Here is a 17,035-nt window from a genome sequence, read left to right on the forward strand (position 1 = left end):
AAAAAAAAGAGAGAGAGAGAATGAGGAGGGTCCCAAGTAAAGAAGTTATGTATAAGAAGTTGTTGTTGAGTGCTGTTGAGTGGATTCCAACTCATAGGGACCCCAGGAGACAGAGTAGAACTGCTCCACAGGGTTTTCTAGGCTGCTTTCTTTCTGGAAGCAGTGTCAGATCTTTTCCCCATGGAGCTGCTAGGTGAGTTTCAACCACTAACCTTTCAGTTAACAACTGAGCACTTAACAGTTGAGCCACTAGGTTTCTGTGTCAGAAACACCTAATCCACTGCCACCAAGTCAGTCATAGTGAGCTGAGAAAGGGTTTCCGAGACTGTCAATCTTAACAAGGACAGTCAGCCTCACCTTTCTCATATGAGAAGTAGTTTGAAATAAAGTTGATGTGTAGCTGAGCTTGGTTAGACCAGGGGATTTATTTATTCAATAAATATTCGTTACACTCCAACCCCCATAGTAGGGTGAGCTTTGGGTTCACTGGCTAGGTGAGGTTAGGAAGCAGAGGACATTAAATATAACTGTAGGTTTCAGTCATGTGTCACTGGGAGAGAGATGATGCAGAAATCTGAGAACACCTGTTAACGCAGACCTAGAGGGCAGTATAGAATTCACCTAGTCCCTTGCTTTCAGATAAACCGTTGTAGAGCAATGAGAATCTCACCTCCCATTATAAACCACCAGAGAAAGGTATTACAGTAACCATGAGCTGCTAAGCCCCTTCATGGTTTACAGAGTGTTCAGGGCAGAGTACACTTTAAAAGACCCTTCAAACTCCCCATTCATCTTCAGTGTGCACTTCACTACAAAGGCTCCAAACTAGCTGCTTTCTCTCCCACTGTCCCCAAGGCTGATATTTGAAGTTTACAGTAATTTTCTAGAACATCCTTTCCTCTCTCCCCTCTCTCAGAGAAAGCTTAATGAAGTCTTTAAGAATGTTAGACTCATGATGAATATTTATTTAAGAACTACCACCAAACCCCCCCAGCTCACTGCTAGGGAGTTAATCCAGCCTCATACGACTCTATGTAGGGTTTCTGAGACTGTTAATCTTTGTGGGAGCAGAAAGCCTCATCTTTCTCCCACAGAGCTGCTGGTGGGCTTGAACCGCTGATCTTGTGGTTGGCAGTCCAGTGCTATTCCTACAGAGCCGCCGCATTCCCAGTTGACTTGTTCTAGGTAAGAGAAAATAGAGTGATTGTGCTTTGTGTAACAGGTGGGGTCCCAGTTAGTTTTTGGATGTGAGCTGTTTTACATTTCCAAATAGAAGCTAAGTCACTGCATGTATTGATAAATGATCCATGGAAAAGTTCTCCTCTTCTTGAATTTCTTTGCTTCATGTGACCACAGATCTCTTCGTTTTTGAAACTTCATCTTCTGTTGCTACCCAAGGCCTTTTATTACTACTTGGTTGTTAATGACTAGGATGGCAGTGGTAATGGTGATGGCTAGGTATTTTTGTTTCTTTCTTTCACTATTTGCTATGTCATTTTCCTAATTGCCATCATCCGTTAGCAGGATGAGTACCTGATGTTCTTCATCGTCTACGTTTCAGAGATTTTAGTGTTTATTTCCAGACTTGACCAAGACATTTGTGAATGTCAGGAGCAAACCAGCTGGTGAAGGAAAATGATGGTGAAAGAGAAGATAAATGAGAGCTTGTTCTAAATGGGGCAAGAACCATAGGTCTTATTGGAAGGCATCAGAATAGGGAAAGGCCGTGGATGTGGGGATGTGAGGATGTGGAACCTGTACTTTATAGTTGTAAGTAAGGCAGTGCTGCTCAATGTGATCCAGGCATATGGATTGGTCTGGAAACTGCTTATACCTACAACAATATGAGTTGGAGTTGACTCGACGACACTTAACAAGAGCAACAATGATATTTGGGAGTGTGGTGGCTCTGTACGATACACACTGCTCTGTGAACTGCAAGGTCTGTGGTTTGAGCCCACCAGCTGCTCTGCAGGAGAAAGATTAGGTTTTTTTCCTCCTGCAAAGACATATAGCCTCGGAAGCCCTATGCCGAATCCCTTCAAGTTGGAATTTAACAGCAGCAATGATATTAGTATAGAAATTGAAAGTGAGTGTTTAGAAACATTTAACTATTTGACAGGACAGTTTTAAGTTTGTTCATTTTAACAAAGATTTGAGGCTTAATTTTGCACGTCTTTGTTTTTATTCTGTTATTTACTAACTTATTGATTGATCTGTATGATTTTAAAAATATTGGTCCCTGATGTAAAGGAGTTTGGAAGTCCAGTTGTAGGTTTATAGAGGTGGTAGTTGGGGAGATGTTTATTAGAAGTGGTTGGTTTGGGTAGCAGGAATGTGGGGTACACAGGGCTGGGAGGCTAGCGGGTGCTCATCTTAGTACCCGAGGAAAAGGGAACCTCAGGCAGATGGAGGGGGCGTTGGTACAAGCAGTTCATGTGTTCAATTGCTAACTGAAAGGTTGAAGGTTGGAGTTTATCAAGAGGTACCTCGTAAGAAAGGTCTGGTGATCTGCTGCTGACAAGCCAACCATTGAGAACCCTCTGGAGCACTGGTCTATTCTGACACAAATGAATTGCTATGAGTTGAAGTCAGCTCCCCAGCAACTGGCTTAGTGAGATGGAGTCTTGTTACTTAAGGAGTTAACAGTATAGAGGAAGGTGTTGGAACTTGGGTGTATACCTCCACATAAGAGCCAGTTCAGAATTGTTCTACCTGAGGGGCCTTGTAGGCTGGGAAGGGGTCCACATAGTTTGAGTAGGGCTGTTGGATCATCCCAGTGTTGTCCTTTCTGGCTTACTTGATGTCAGTAGGGCATCACATATTTGAGGAGTTACTTTTTTAACTTCTGTTTTCCCCCAATTCTTGACCTATTGACTCTGCCTTCACTTGGATGCTTCCCTTTTGTTACCTGAACTCTTCTTAAAAATTCTACTAATGTGGAGAATGATTTCTTCTATTGACAGACAGCTTTCTTGACGTCTTGTCTTATAAGCCATTAGCCTTTCCCCAATTCTTCATTTGTCTGCCAGCGGCTGGTTTTTCTTTCTGTGAAAGGTAGTCATGCTGATGCCCAGCAAATCCAAACACTGGGACCTTGGGCTGGCAGCTTCCTAATTCTTTCTGTCTTTTCCACGGAAGCGGCAGTATATGGAAACACTGAAGTGGCGTAGTCCTCGGCTGCCTGCCAGTGGGACATTTGGGGAAAGAATGGGCCAGCTTTTGTTTCTCTGCCTTCTGTGTAGGCTCTGGGTGGATTTGCAGGAGATGTATTCCCCTCACCAGACCAACCCATGTGGTATTGAGAAGGCAGGAAACTGAGTTTTCCTGTTACGAGCAATGAACAAAAAGCAGGCAGCGGATGGAGATATCCTGTTGGAAAAGCTTCGGGGAGCCAACACAGACAAAGGCATTTCATTCTTTCTGTCTTTAAGGAAAATGAGAAGGGAAGACGAGCATTCTTTCTTCAGGCCAAGTCCAAATGGCTCTTCTCTGAAGTATGGCACGTAATAAGAAGGTGTAGGTATATGCTTTGTGATTTGAAATCTTGTCAGACACATGACAAATGATTAAAAACCATATTTTTCAGTTGGTTGTTCTTTTTCATGAGGTCATGATAAGTTTGTCTGAGCAGGGGCAGTGAACTTTCAAAGTAAATGCAAATACTTATCCAACTTTATTTATTTTTAAAGTTTAAAACTCACTTAAAAATGGCAAAATTCTTGCTGAATTAGAATTCCAAGGGGATGGTTTATTGAGGCTCTTAGGGATCATTCCTTAGTACTCTTTGTACCAAGTTTTTTTCTTCTCGGTACAAGAGCAGTACAAATTTATGAAAGGAAAATTAGGGAACATATACAAGAAGCTGAATAGCCTAGGCAGGAATGGACTCGAATGACAGGGAAATGGAAAATTAGACAACTGTATGAAGGAGGCAAAGCCAGGGTCTTCTGGGAGCTACAGGCCTTCTGTGGGCATTGGGGGAGTTCAGAGTCTTCTGGGAGCTACGGGCATTGGGGGAAGGGCCTGGGAAGCAGTCCTGGGACCTCTGAGGAGCGCCTTGTCGCCTGGAAGCTAACACACCTTCTACTGTGACTTTGTACCCTTTGAAGCAGGACTCCCCAGTCTACCACACGTCTAGGCCTGAACATTCCAAATGTGTTTGGAGCTAGAAAACTGTGTAATGACAAGTTGAAAGGCCAGTTAACTTACTGTGTTTTATATCTTGTCAGTCGGGATAGGTGGGAGGCCAGGAAAGCCTGAAGACAGAGGAATTTCTGTCAGTGAATGAGTGTGTGTGTGTATGTGTGTGTGTGTATGTATAGATCCAGGGCAGTGCAAATGATTAATGTACTTGGCTGTTAACTGAAAGGTTAGAGGTCTGGTAGCGTGGTGGTTACGAATTGGGTTGTGAACCTCACGGTCAGCAGTTCAAAACTACCAGCTATTCTGCGGGAGAAAGATAAGGCTTTCTGCTCCCCTAAAGATTTACAGCCTCGGAAACCCTGTACAGGGTTGCTATGAGTCAGAACCAACTCCACCACACACCACCACCACCACCACCAGAGGTACCTACTGTGGCGCTGTGGGTTAGTGCGCCAGACTGCAAAGCTGTTTGAACAGTAAGGTCAGTGATTCAAGTTTACCAGCTGCTCCTTGGAAACCTTATAGAGGGTTGCTATGGGTCAGAACTGACTCAACAGCACTTAACAACAACAGAGGTACCTTGGAAGAAAGTCCCGGCAATCATCCAGTCTTGAAAAATCAGTCTTTGAAAATCTGTGGAGCACGGTTCTGGCACACATGGTGTTGCCATGAGTCAGAAATGGCTGGACATAAATAAATGTGTGTGGTGGCGGGGAGAGGGAGAAGGACAGAGAGAGAGAATGAGAATCATGGAGAATCTTGACTCTAAGAGCAAGAAAGAGAAGACACAGAAGAGTGAAATTAATTTTAGGGGGTGGCTTGTTGTTAAGTGCTGTCTAGTCAGGTCTAACTTGTAGAGACCCTGTATAGGGTTTTCAAGTAGTGGCTAGTGAGTTTGAACTGCCGACCTAGTGGTTCAAACTGACCTTGCCATCCAGAGCTTAATCCCACAGTGCCACACCAGGACTCCAGGGGTGGGTAGGAAATGTTAAACTGCTGGTGTCAAACGCCTTTGTCTTCTTGACCCATTCTTTCCCTGTATTTCTTTCCATAATGCTTAGTTATTATCTGGAATGAAGAAGTATGGGCTGCACTGTTTTATCTCAGTAAATATTTATAGAACCTCTGTCAGCAGAGCATACTTTCTTTCAGTTTTAGCTTATAAAGATAGTGAGAGAGGCTCATAAGGCATGGGGTTCAACTATATTGACCTTTATCTCCAAAAAACCATACTTACTGTCACGTTGACTAGCCATTTTAGTGTAGTTGTGGCGCTGTGGGATAAAGCACTGGACCACACGGTCAGTTTTAACCACAAGGTCCATGGTTCAAACTCACCAGCTATTCCTTGGAAACCCTATACAGGGTTGCTATGAGTTGGAAGTGACTCCATCACATTTAACAACTATGTAGGATTAATAGATAAAATGGGAAGGAGAGAGTTGGACTGGATAATTTGTCGAGTTGGTAACTCATTGATTTAATAAATATTCACTGAATACTTCTTACATATCAGCCATTGAGTCAGACCCTGGAGACATGGCTGTAAATGTCGTTGTTGTAACGTGCGCTTGCGTGGATTCTGACTCATAGTGACCCTGTATAGGGTTTCCAAGGAGCAGCTGGTGAGTTTGAACCACCGACCCTTTGGTTAAAACTGACCTTGTGGTCTAGTGCTTTGTCCCATGGTACCACACCAGGACTCCATAGCTGTAAATGTTGTTAAGTGCCCTTGAGTCGATTCCGACCCATAGCAACCGTGTTGTACAGGGTTTGCAAGGAGCAGATGGTGAGCTTGAACCACTGACCTTGCATTTCAAAGGACTTTGCAGTCTGACACATTAGCCCACAGCGCTAACCCGGGACTCCATAGCTGTAAATAGAACAGACAAAATCCCTGGTCTCACAGACTGCTGTCTGGTGAGGGTATAAATAGATTATCTGGCAATAAATAGATTGCAATATTGTGGGATAAAGACTTCAAAGGGGACATACCCTGACCAAGAGGGTTGAGGGTGAGGGTTATGGAGGAATGAGCCAGATGAAAGTGGTGGGGAAAGGCTGTTCTGTATCTGGGGAATGTTGTGTGATTCCATTCATAAGAAACTTACCCAATAGGCAAATCCATGGAGACAGAAAGAGATTAGTGGTTATCAGGGATAGAAGAGTGGGGACTAGGGAGTGGTTGCTAACAAGAAGGCATGGGGCTTCCTTTGTGGGATGATGAACATGTTCTAAAATTAGATATTGGTGATGGTTGCACAGCTCTGTGAGTATATTGGGGTGGGGGCTTCAGAAAGTTCATGGAAAAATTTGATGATCTTTTCATTCTATTTTCCCATGAACTTTTTGAAGCCCTCTAAGAGTCCTGGTGTGGTGCTGTGGGTTAGTGCGCTGAACTGCAAAGTCATTTTGAATTGCAAGATCAGTTCAAGATCACCAGCCACTCCTCGGAAACCCTATACAGGGTTGTTATGGGTTGGAACTGACTTGGTGACACCTAACAACAAGTAGAGAAAACCACAAAATTGTATACTTTTAAAACGTGGATTTTATGTTATGTGAATTAAATCTCAATAAAACTAATTAAGAGTACAATGCTGCAGGATAATGCGTTTGACTGCAGGATTGGTTTGAACCTTAAGGTCGGTGGTTCAGATTCACCAGCCTCCCCTCGGAAACCATATACAGGGTCACGATGAGTTGAAACTGAGTTAACAACAATAGCAAACGCTATTTAAAAAGCAACATCAACAACAACTGTGAACTTTATCCTGAGGTCTGTTGGGAGCCCCGGAAGGATTTTAAGCAGTGCAGTGATGTGGGTGGAGTTGTGTTTTGGGAAGATCATTCAAGTTGCATTGAGGGAGACTGCTTTGGAAGGAGTAAGGCAGGGACCCCACTAAGAGGCTATTAGACTAATACTGTGTAGGTGGAAGATGCTGGTGGTTTAAACTAGGAAAATGGAAAAGGGGGTGGCAGGAATTGGGCAGGTTCAAAGTGTGTAACTCAATAGGGCGTGGATTAGATGCAGGAGATTAGATGCAGGAGGGAAGACTCTGGGCGATACCTGCGTGCCCACCGTGAGCCCTGGGTGAATGTTGCTGTTCCAAGATGGGGCACATGGAAGAAGGGAGCAGACGATGCAAGAAAGATGACCCGAGTGTGCCCATAGCTGTCCCTGGACCAGGCACACAGCTGATCAGTAGGCAGTTGATACCGATTTCAGAGCTCTTGAGTCTGACTCTCTGATCATGGTGGACATTGAAGCCTCCTGTGGACATTGCTTGCTGCTGCCATAGGAGTGGAAGTGACTTCCTAGAGAGAGTCCATAGAGGGAGACTGGAAGGCCTTCCATCACCATTTACCAGCTCAATAGAAGAATAATCTGAGATCTCACAGCCATCTAAGTCCTGAAGCCAGGGATAAGAGGCATCCAAATAGTGAGGTGCCTGGGAGGTCAAGGGACAAGTGCTTCCAAAAGAAGAGGTTGCTCCAGGGTTGTTTAAGCTTCTGAGAGGTCAAGTAACCCAAGAGCTACAAAGTGTGCTTTAGGTTCTCCAATAAAGTGGTGGCTTTGTTAAGGACAACAGAGGCTGTAGAGATGTTTCCAGAGCAGAGCTCGCATGTGGTCCATGGGTCTTTCAAAAGGTAGAAGCCTTGCAGTGCTGATGGGCACCTTTGCCCCATTTCACAGCGCGGCCTCCTCTGAGCTCAGTAAGTACTCGCAGAAGATGTGTTGGGGGGCCAGGATTTGGCATGGGTGAGTGGCCTAGTCTGCTAGGGTGTTTTAGAGCTGGGTGGGGAAGGAGAGGTGCAGAGTGAAGGCAGGCAGTGTCCAAGGGACCCAGACACAGATGTCACGTCTGATTCTTCACTTGAAGCAGCCGGTCTCAGCACTCCACGCTGTAGCTCTTGGTACTGTTTGTGCCCAGGATATCAAGGCGCTTAGGGTGTGGATCTGAATCACTGAGGCCTGGGCTTTTGAAGTTGAGGCATTGTGCATTTTTCTTGGTGTGGTGTGTATATATAGTCTTTTTCTTTTTTCTTTCTTTCTTTTTTTTTTTAATGTTTTATTGTGAATTATATGATCATTTACATGGGAGAACTTTAGTTTTACATTCATTCCATCGTATATCATCTCATTGCCATGGTTCCAATCCCCTCCATGCATCATCAACCACCCAAAGGGTATATCCCAGAAACCCGCCCCCTACACTTCCTCCTCCTCCCCCCAGTTTTCGGCCCACAGACCCTTTCCCTCTCTGGGTCCAAAGTCCCCAGTCACTTCATCACTCTGTGTCATCATTTCTGCCTCCATCTCAGGCGCCTCCATCTCAGGCATCTCTGTTTCTCTGGGTAGGATCCCGCTCTCAGCTCTTCTCCGTTGATGGTCCCAGAGGCCTCCGCTCCTATCCTGGAGAATTAATCACTCCCTTCCTTGTTACAAAACTTCTACCTTTGCATTTCCAACCCTCATAGTCCATCCAGATAAGCATTATTCACTACAGTATCACAAGTTACCCATCTGTATCTCCTTTCATCAACTCCGCCCACACAGATTGAATAGTACCTACTGGAGATTCTGCCTTCCACCATGCTCCTTAGCACCAGGTTCCCTCTTGAAAGCTTGTAAGCCAGTCACTTCTTGCCTTTGTAGTCCCCCCCCCCACCCCCATTTGAGTACCCAATGTCCAAGCTGCCCTTCTCTGTCCACTCTGTGTGTGGGGGTGTGTGTGAATGTTTCTTGCTGTGAGGATTTGTTCCCTCTTTTGAGTCGCCGCTCCATAGGTATAGGTCAAGTTCATCAGACTGTATCAGCTCACTCTTTTTTTTCCCCCCTCTTCTTTCCTCTCCTGGTTGAGCTCCGATCATCCAGTGTATATACAGTCTTGAAAGAGATTGCACAAATACTCAGAAGATATAGCTCCACCCTCCCCTTTTGGCACGTACTTTTGCCTTTTGAATATTGTTTAATAGAAGTTGTGCAATTCTCTTAGGATTTGTTTCAACTTAATAGAAGGAAAAAAAAATCAATATGAATTATAGTATCTCCAAACTCAGTTAAATGCATGTCAATAATGAGTTTGCTTGATGTCTAAGTAGAGTGCCTGGTGGTCTCTATGGAACTCCAGGACTAATTTTCTATGTTTTTGAAATTATTATTCTTTAAGGTTGTTGTTAAGTGCTGTCAAGTCAGTTCTGGCCCATAGTGACCCTATATAGGGTTTCTGAGGAGCAGCTGGTGAGCTTGAACCGCTGACCTTGTGGTTCAAACACCCTTTCTGTCCAGCACATAGTTACTGTTTCAAAGGGCTTTGAAGAGGTTCCACTTAAAAATTTATACTTTTAACCTTCATTTTACAAGTTGTAATGACTGTTTTCTTTACTAAAGGCAGCACATTAATGTTATGGAAACTTCTAGGTGTTAAAATAAATATGACTTTATTTGAGGAATGTTGTTGAGCAGCGGCAGGATACAAAGCTGACCCTGAGTGAGTGGCTAGGTCAAGAATTCAGAGGTAAAATGAATGAAGTCCAGCTGAGCTAGAGCGTTCCATCCCTGAGTGGTCAGGTGTGGTGGCGGCATCAAAATGAAAATTTAAAGGTGTTGTTTGTGGCTGAGTCGATCAAGACTCGGAGTAACCTTGTCCCACTAAACCTACTGCCATCAAGTCCATTCTGACTCCTAGCGACCCTGTGGGACAGAGTAGAACTAGCCCTTTGGGTTCCTGAGACTGTCAGTCTTTACGGGAGCAGATAGCCTTATCTTTCTGTGAGGCGCGGCGGGTGGTTTTGAATTGCTGACCTTGTGGTTAGCAGCCCAACTCATAACCTACTACACCACCCGGCTCCTTAGCCTGCTACTGTTGGTAAATGCCATCAAGTTGGTTTCGACTCACAGTGAGCCTATAGAGTATCCAAAGAGCGACTGGTGGGTTTGAACTGCTGACCTTTAGGTTCCCAGGTTAGTGCTTATTCTACATTGTTACACCAGGGTAGAATAAAACTGCCCCACAGGGTTTCCAAGGCTTTAATCCTTACGGGTGCACTTTGCCAAGTCTTTTCTCTTGTAGAGTGTTTGAACTGCTGATCTTTCAGTTCACAATCAGCATTTTACCATCTGCAGTACGAGGCCTCCTTGAATTTAAGCATGGAGCACCTTCCCCACCCTCTTGTAGTCCATGTGTGGGTTATCTGTTTTATGCTGCACTGTGTCAACTCCTAATATTTTGAAACGACTTTTTAAGTCTTTGGTTTATGTGTTAGGAATTGCATGTATCTCTTTGGAGTCTTGGTTGCACGGGACAGAAATTCAACCCAAGTAATTTAGGCAAAAGAGTGAAAAGTAGTATAAAGACTTAGGGTGTTTCCCTCAAGCCAAGGATCAGCTCTGTGGATCTTGACTTCTCAACCTCCGAGGCTCTGCCCCTTATCTCTACTGTGCTCCTTCAATTTCTGTAATTCTTCTTTCTCCCTGGAAATTCACCTTCTGTGCTCTGGGAGCGTAGTGGTTATGAATCAGGCTGCTAATCTCACAGTCATCAGTTCGAAACAACCAGCCATTCTGCGGGAGAAAGATGAGGCTTTCTGCTCCTGTAATGATTTACAGCCTTGGAAACCCTATGCAGGGTCGCTGTGAGTTGGAACGGACTCCATGGCGCATAATCACCACCACCTGCCTCCAATCTACATAGTGGGAGATGGAGCTTCTGAGAGACCTGTTACCTGCTAAGAGATAGGTCCAACCCTAAGGCCCGGCTCTGTACCCACAGGGAGGGGGTCTAGCATGTGGGTGGTGTCCCCCATCCATGCACTCCTCTGTTGAAATGGGGGCTGTAGTATCATGTATAGGAATGTAGCTTGTGGGAGCCTCACTGCTGTCCCAGAACAAAAGGTGTGTTATGTGGAGGAACACCGTTCTGCCCTGAAACAAATGGACTCACTGTGAGTTAGAACCAAGTCCTTGGGAATTGGTTTCATTTTGTTGGAACAGGGAGGTACTGGGCATGTGGTCACCCCAACAGGTGGTCACCCTCTGGATTGTATTTTAAGTTAGTAAAACAGAATTGGAGAGGGAAGTTTTTTGCACTAAAACATAACTTTTAGATTACTTATGCCCTTGTTCTAGATTATCAGGAGCTGATTTTACTTGTGGTAAAGCTTGGGCCAAGGAGCTCTGGTAGCGTACTGGTTACGAATCAGGCTACGAACCTCAAAGTCAGCAGTTCGAAACTACCAGCTGTTCTGCGGGAGAAAGATGAGGCTTACTGCTCCCGTAAAGATTTACAGCCTCAGAAACCCTGTTCAGGGTTGCTATGAGTCAGAACAGACTCCACGGCACATAACAACAACAAAGCTTGGGTCACCCCCAGCTGTTTAATTATTACAGCTATACTTTATACCCCCCCCAAAGTTAATAATCTGTACAGTAATGTCAGTTGTCATTTACAAGGTTATTGACAATATTTTATAATCCTTTTGCATATTTAATTCTGAAATTGATGATGTACCTCAGTTAAGATTGGTTGTATTATAAGACAGGTTCTAAATTAACAACTTTATAAGCACCATTTGATGTGTCAAAACATTGTCAGAAAGAGTGTCTAGTCAAGCAATGCCTATGGAATTGCCTTTTACTAGTCTAGATGACAAAAGTGATGTCACAATAGCACTTTGGAAAGTAGTTTGTACACATATGTTCAAAAGAATCTACTACTACTTTATTAAACAAGAAAAAAATTCCAGGGAAATCCTGTGTTCACGAAATTGGAAGAAGAATTTCTGGATTGTAAATTTGTCATTTTCAAAGGATTTGCTGGGGATATAATAGCCAGCTCAGTTTCGTTTTGTTAACTAAAATTCCGTGCTCCTCCAATGCAAGTAACAGATAAATTTGGTTCTAATGGTGCTCTTGGAAAACTTAGTTGATTTCAGAAAAAACCCAGATGCCTTGGGTAAGGAATTTACAGTCGGCCTCAGATCATGCCTTGAGTCACAGCAGACTTGTGGTGTAGGTTACGAGCTGTCTCTGCTCATCTCTGGTATCTGTCTTCATTTCAGCCTGGAGAGAGTCTGTCAGAGCCTAGAGAGAAGCTTAGAACTAGGGGATCAGAGTGACTAACACTGTGACACTTCTGAGCACCAGAGCTCAATTCAGCTACCTTATTTCTAGATCTTGCACCTTTGACAGGGTGTGCCATTATCTCTTTTTTAAATTTCTCCTCTTAGTGGCAAATGAGTTTTTTGTTTCTAACAGGTTCCGGATTTCTCAGACTTTACTGTATAATTAGTCACACACAGTTTATGTCACAGATTTATAGTCTCAGAAAACCCGTATAGGGTTGCTGTGAGTCGTAATCGACTGGATGGCAGTGCATTTGTTTTGGGTTTGGTTATAGTTACGTATTGTTTTCCATTAACACCCAAATCCGAATTGTCTTGCTTTTTCTCCCCTGCCTCTGTCCCTGTGCTTTTGATGGACTGCATGCTTGCCAAACTGCCCCTTCTCCTCCACACCTGACATTCATCTGTTTTCACCACACAATGATCCTTCTCTTAGCGGGTGCAACATTGCCCTGCAGACAGTCTTCTTTCCCTGGCTTCAGCTTCCCCTGCCAAAACAAACATCCCATGTCCTATTTGCACAGAAATTCCCTCTTTCTTTTCTGACGCCTCACAGGGAGGATGCAGATTTTGTTCTTGGAAGTTTGTGGCAAGCTCCTTCCTTGCTGGTCTCCAATAAACTTTAACGTACACACAGAGAGCAAAGTGATGTTTTGTTTTTCTGATTCTGGTTTTTAGAAACTTTTTATTGGATTTCAAACTTACACACAGGAGAAACAGTATAAGGAAAACCCATTGTACCCTTTACTGAGAAACCCTACTTATTTGCATTAGGACAAATGATTACCCATGTGCCTACTAAAAGCCCAAGAAAAAGCATGAACTGGTATGATTACTTCTTTATTGTAAGATCTGCTGTACTTTCAGGCTCCTTCCTTGCTTCCTTATTTCTTTCTTTCAGCTTGCTCTGTTTATTTGTGTACTTATATATTATTGTTGTTTTTGTTAAGTGTCACACAACGTGACATCCTTTGAAGCTCTCAACACAGAATTAGTAAGAGCCTTAATAAATAGTTGAATGTGATCATGATTTTTCTTCGTTGAGCTCAGTGTCTCATTTGCTCATTCAACTCACCTTTTCTTAGCAGCCTCTGTATGCCAGGCTGCAAAAACAGATGAGACTATGGAGTGGTGTAAGAATCTTTTCCCTGCTCTGAGTCCTGGGGTCCGGAAGAAGAAAGAAGGGAAGGGAAGGGACCTAGAAGTGAGAATGGGGTAGCTGTCTTTGCAGCTGCGGTGTTTCCCCGTTAGGTAGCCAGAGACCTCTGACTTGCCTTCTTCCTGCAGATCATGACCCATCTGTGTCAGTTAAACTCAATCAGTGTGTCATTGAACACTCAAGAAAGGGGTGATGGGACATTCATGCCTTCCTCTCTTCATTCAAGACATTTTTTATAGCAGAACCTTTTGGTATAAAAACTGGAGTAACCTTTCAGTCCATTCTAATAGCAAGTCACGACTGTGTGATTTATTTCTCCATCTGTGAAATGGTTGGATGACAACCTCTCTCCCAAGTTAAGAAGGAAAATGGAAAAGGCAGCAGATGACTCTGAACTTCCACCTGTTCTGGCTTCTCTGTACTGGTGCATAAAATGAGGCGATTGGTTTTAAACATGACTCACAGGAAGTGTGGTGATGCCATGCAGTAAGCACTGGACTTCGAACTACAAAGGTCCATAGTTTGAGACTGCCAGCTGCTCTGCGGGAGAAAGGTGAGGCTTTCTGTTCCTTCAAAGCTGTGCAGGGGTGGGGAATGTCTGGCCCTTGGGCCTTATAAGACCCATGACATCATTTGGTCTGGTCCTACCAAGGCAACCGCAGTTCCAGCCATCACATTGTTATTGTTAAGTGCCATAGAGTTGGTTCCCACTCACAGTGACCCTGCATAGGGTCTCTGAGGAGCAGCTGGTGAATTTGAACTGCTGACCTTGAGGTTCAAACCGACTTTGAGGTTGAGTGCTTGTCTTATGGCACCATACCAGGACTCCATAGCCATCACATTTGTTGTTGTTGTTGTTAAGTGCCATTGAGTGAGTTCCAAACCATAGTGACCCTGTCTAGGATTTCCAGGGAGTGGATGATGAGCTTGAACTGCTAACTTTGTGGTTCAAACTGACTTTGCAGTCCAGCACATAAGCCCACAGCCATCACATTAAGGACGAGTTAATACAATCTTTGGGATGAGTTAATAAAATCTTTGACCAAATACAACAGGCTAATTTCTAAGTTGCTAATTTTGTAGGGCTGGCGAATGATGTTATACATTTTGGCAGAAAAAGGATTCCCCACCCCTGATAAAGTCTCGGAAACCCTGAATCGGAAGCGACTCAACAGGACTTAACAACACAGCACCATAGCGAAGGCAAGCTTCGATTAAAGGTGGTTTGGTTTGGTCATCTTCTCTCTCCTTCAGTCTCATCCTTAACTGTAAAACGTTGGTATCATTGCTAACACTTGTTCTGCGAGTGGTACTGTAGAGTTAAGGGTCTCACCATGCAGGAGGGAAAACCTAAGTAACAAAGGTATGAAGAGGAGGAGTGAGTGTCATTAACACTGTGCTTTATGCCTAAAGCCAAATAATAGCAATGAAAGAAACTAAAAATGTAAGTCTATACTTGTCCCTTCTTTTATTATGTGCCAGTAAATCCTGCCAAATAAACCAATAAACAGACAATGGTGGTGTGCTGACAAGTTGGTTACAACTAATAGTGACCCCGTCCGTGTAGGATTTCCGAGGCTGTAAATCTTCATGGGAGCAGATAGCCTCATCTTTCTCACGTGGAGCCAGTAGTACAAACAATAGTATAAGAAAAAGGAAGACCTCCAACAAGATGGGTTTACACCGTGGCAGTAACAATGGTCTCAAACACAACAATTGTGAGGATGGCTCAGGACTAGGCAGTGTTTTGGTCTGTTGTGCACATGGCCACTGTGAGTTGGAACTGACTTGACAACACTTAACAACATTGTTGTTTTATATATAAATATAAAATTCTCAATTTTGGTGTTTATCAGTTTGGGCTTGACTGGTCTCCTTAGCTGTTTTATAAAACCTGTTCTATCATGGTTTGTATTATTTCTGTTACTATGAACTGAGTGTCTGAGTCAGCTTTTTAGGATGTCGCTGGTGGGCTGTAGGGTAAGTACTGGACTCCTAACCATAAAGTTGGCAATTCAAACACGATGAGGCTTTCAGGTCCAGTAGAAATTTGCAGTCTCGGAAACCCTACACAGGGTCACTCTGAGTTGAAACTGACTTGGTGGCAGTGGGTTTGGTTTTTGGTTTAAGATCCCAGGTTAACGTACCTTGGCCTAGAACTCTAGGTTACACAGCTTCATGGGCCTTCCTTCCCTCAAATTTTCAGCCAGGCTAGATGTTACCCCACCTTAAGGGACTTAGAAAATGGAAAGTAACATTTCTATGCTATAATTATTGTAGAACTGAAGCTTTTTTTCTGGGTGAGAGCACTTATATTTGTCATTTTGCAGCCACCGGGGCTTATAAATATCCCAGGATAATCCTCACGAAATAGATTTCAGAATGAGTGACTAGAAGGATTGGCTCCTTTGAAAGGTGGCATTGGGAGATCTTTTAAGGTGAAAAGAAAGAAGGTTAAAAAAAAAAAAAAAAAGATCTAGATAGAAATTCTTCCCAGATTTAACTTTGGCTTTTTCATGATCCTCCATTTTTCTTGGTTGATGTGTTAGGGCAGATCATCTTTGCAGTGTGGTGTTCAAAGTATCTTAGCTCCATCTGCTGTGTGTTTTTTTCAGTGCAAAATTAGCCGGTTCCTAGAGCCACCTGGTGCTTTCGTGGGGTGGGTGAGCAGAGGTGGAAGGTATCAGGGCGTTTCACCTGAGTCTGTCCTATCTGATGGGCCCAGATCACATAAGGTACTAACACTGGTGACCAAGTAGCAGTCTGAGGTTTCTTAGTTACAGTAATTGATCCTGACTCCAGGCTGTGGCAGGAAGCAGAATCCTTTACCAGTTACCAAATCCTGGGACACTTGGTTGTTTCTTTATCCCTTTGTATAAGTATCCGAGGCACAGAATTCCTGCTTGTCTTGGAAAGTTCTTACAGTTGGCCTTAAATAAAACCAGGTGGCTTTCTTGGTTCTAGCAACTTATAGAAAGAATATCTTGGAAACTCATTTAAATAATTTAATGTAATTACATTAAATTAAATTAAATTAAATTTGAATAATTCAATTTATGTTCTAAGTTTTTGGTTTTATGTATTGGGGTTGCTGGGACTATTTTTCTTTTCTTTTCTTCTCTTTCTTTCCTTTTGGGCATATGTGATTTGTGTGGGAGGTTATTTATAGTACTAGTTGCTACAGTTTTGAACAATATGCAAGTAACAAAGGTCGTTGTCTTTTCCTGCACATTATTATAGGCTTGTGAATTTTTACATTTCTCATTGAATGAAGTTCTGAAGCATTTGTGTGGTGTAAGTTCTTATTGTTAATGTAATTCTTGCCTGGTTTTAACAGAGAGAGACAGTGGAAAAGTGAATGTAGTGGGAGTTAGGAGAGGGAACAGTGGAGATATTAGTTGCAATCTATCTGGATACAGGTCACAGTGGAGATGTTAGTTGCAATCTGCCTGGATACAGGTTACAGTGGAGATGTTAGTTGCAATCTATCTGGATACAGGTCACAGTGGAGATGTTAGTTGCAATCTGCCTGGATACAGGTTACAGTGGAGATGTTAGTTGCAGTCTGTCTGGATACAGGTCACAGTGGAGATGTTAGTTGCA

General features: G+C 43.4%; 1 protein-coding gene across 3 annotated transcripts in view; it reads left to right on the forward strand.

The window, feature by feature from the left end:
- The window catches only part of DOCK9 (dedicator of cytokinesis 9), a 372,149-nt gene that overhangs the window by 25,796 nt on the left and 329,318 nt on the right, over positions 1 to 17,035 (forward strand). The gene's annotated exons all lie outside the window — the stretch shown is intronic.

This window comes from Chrysochloris asiatica, unplaced genomic scaffold, assembly GCF_000296735.1.
Source record: "Chrysochloris asiatica unplaced genomic scaffold, ChrAsi1.0 scaffold00005, whole genome shotgun sequence".
Lineage (NCBI taxonomy): Eukaryota > Metazoa > Chordata > Mammalia > Afrosoricida > Chrysochloridae > Chrysochloris > Chrysochloris asiatica.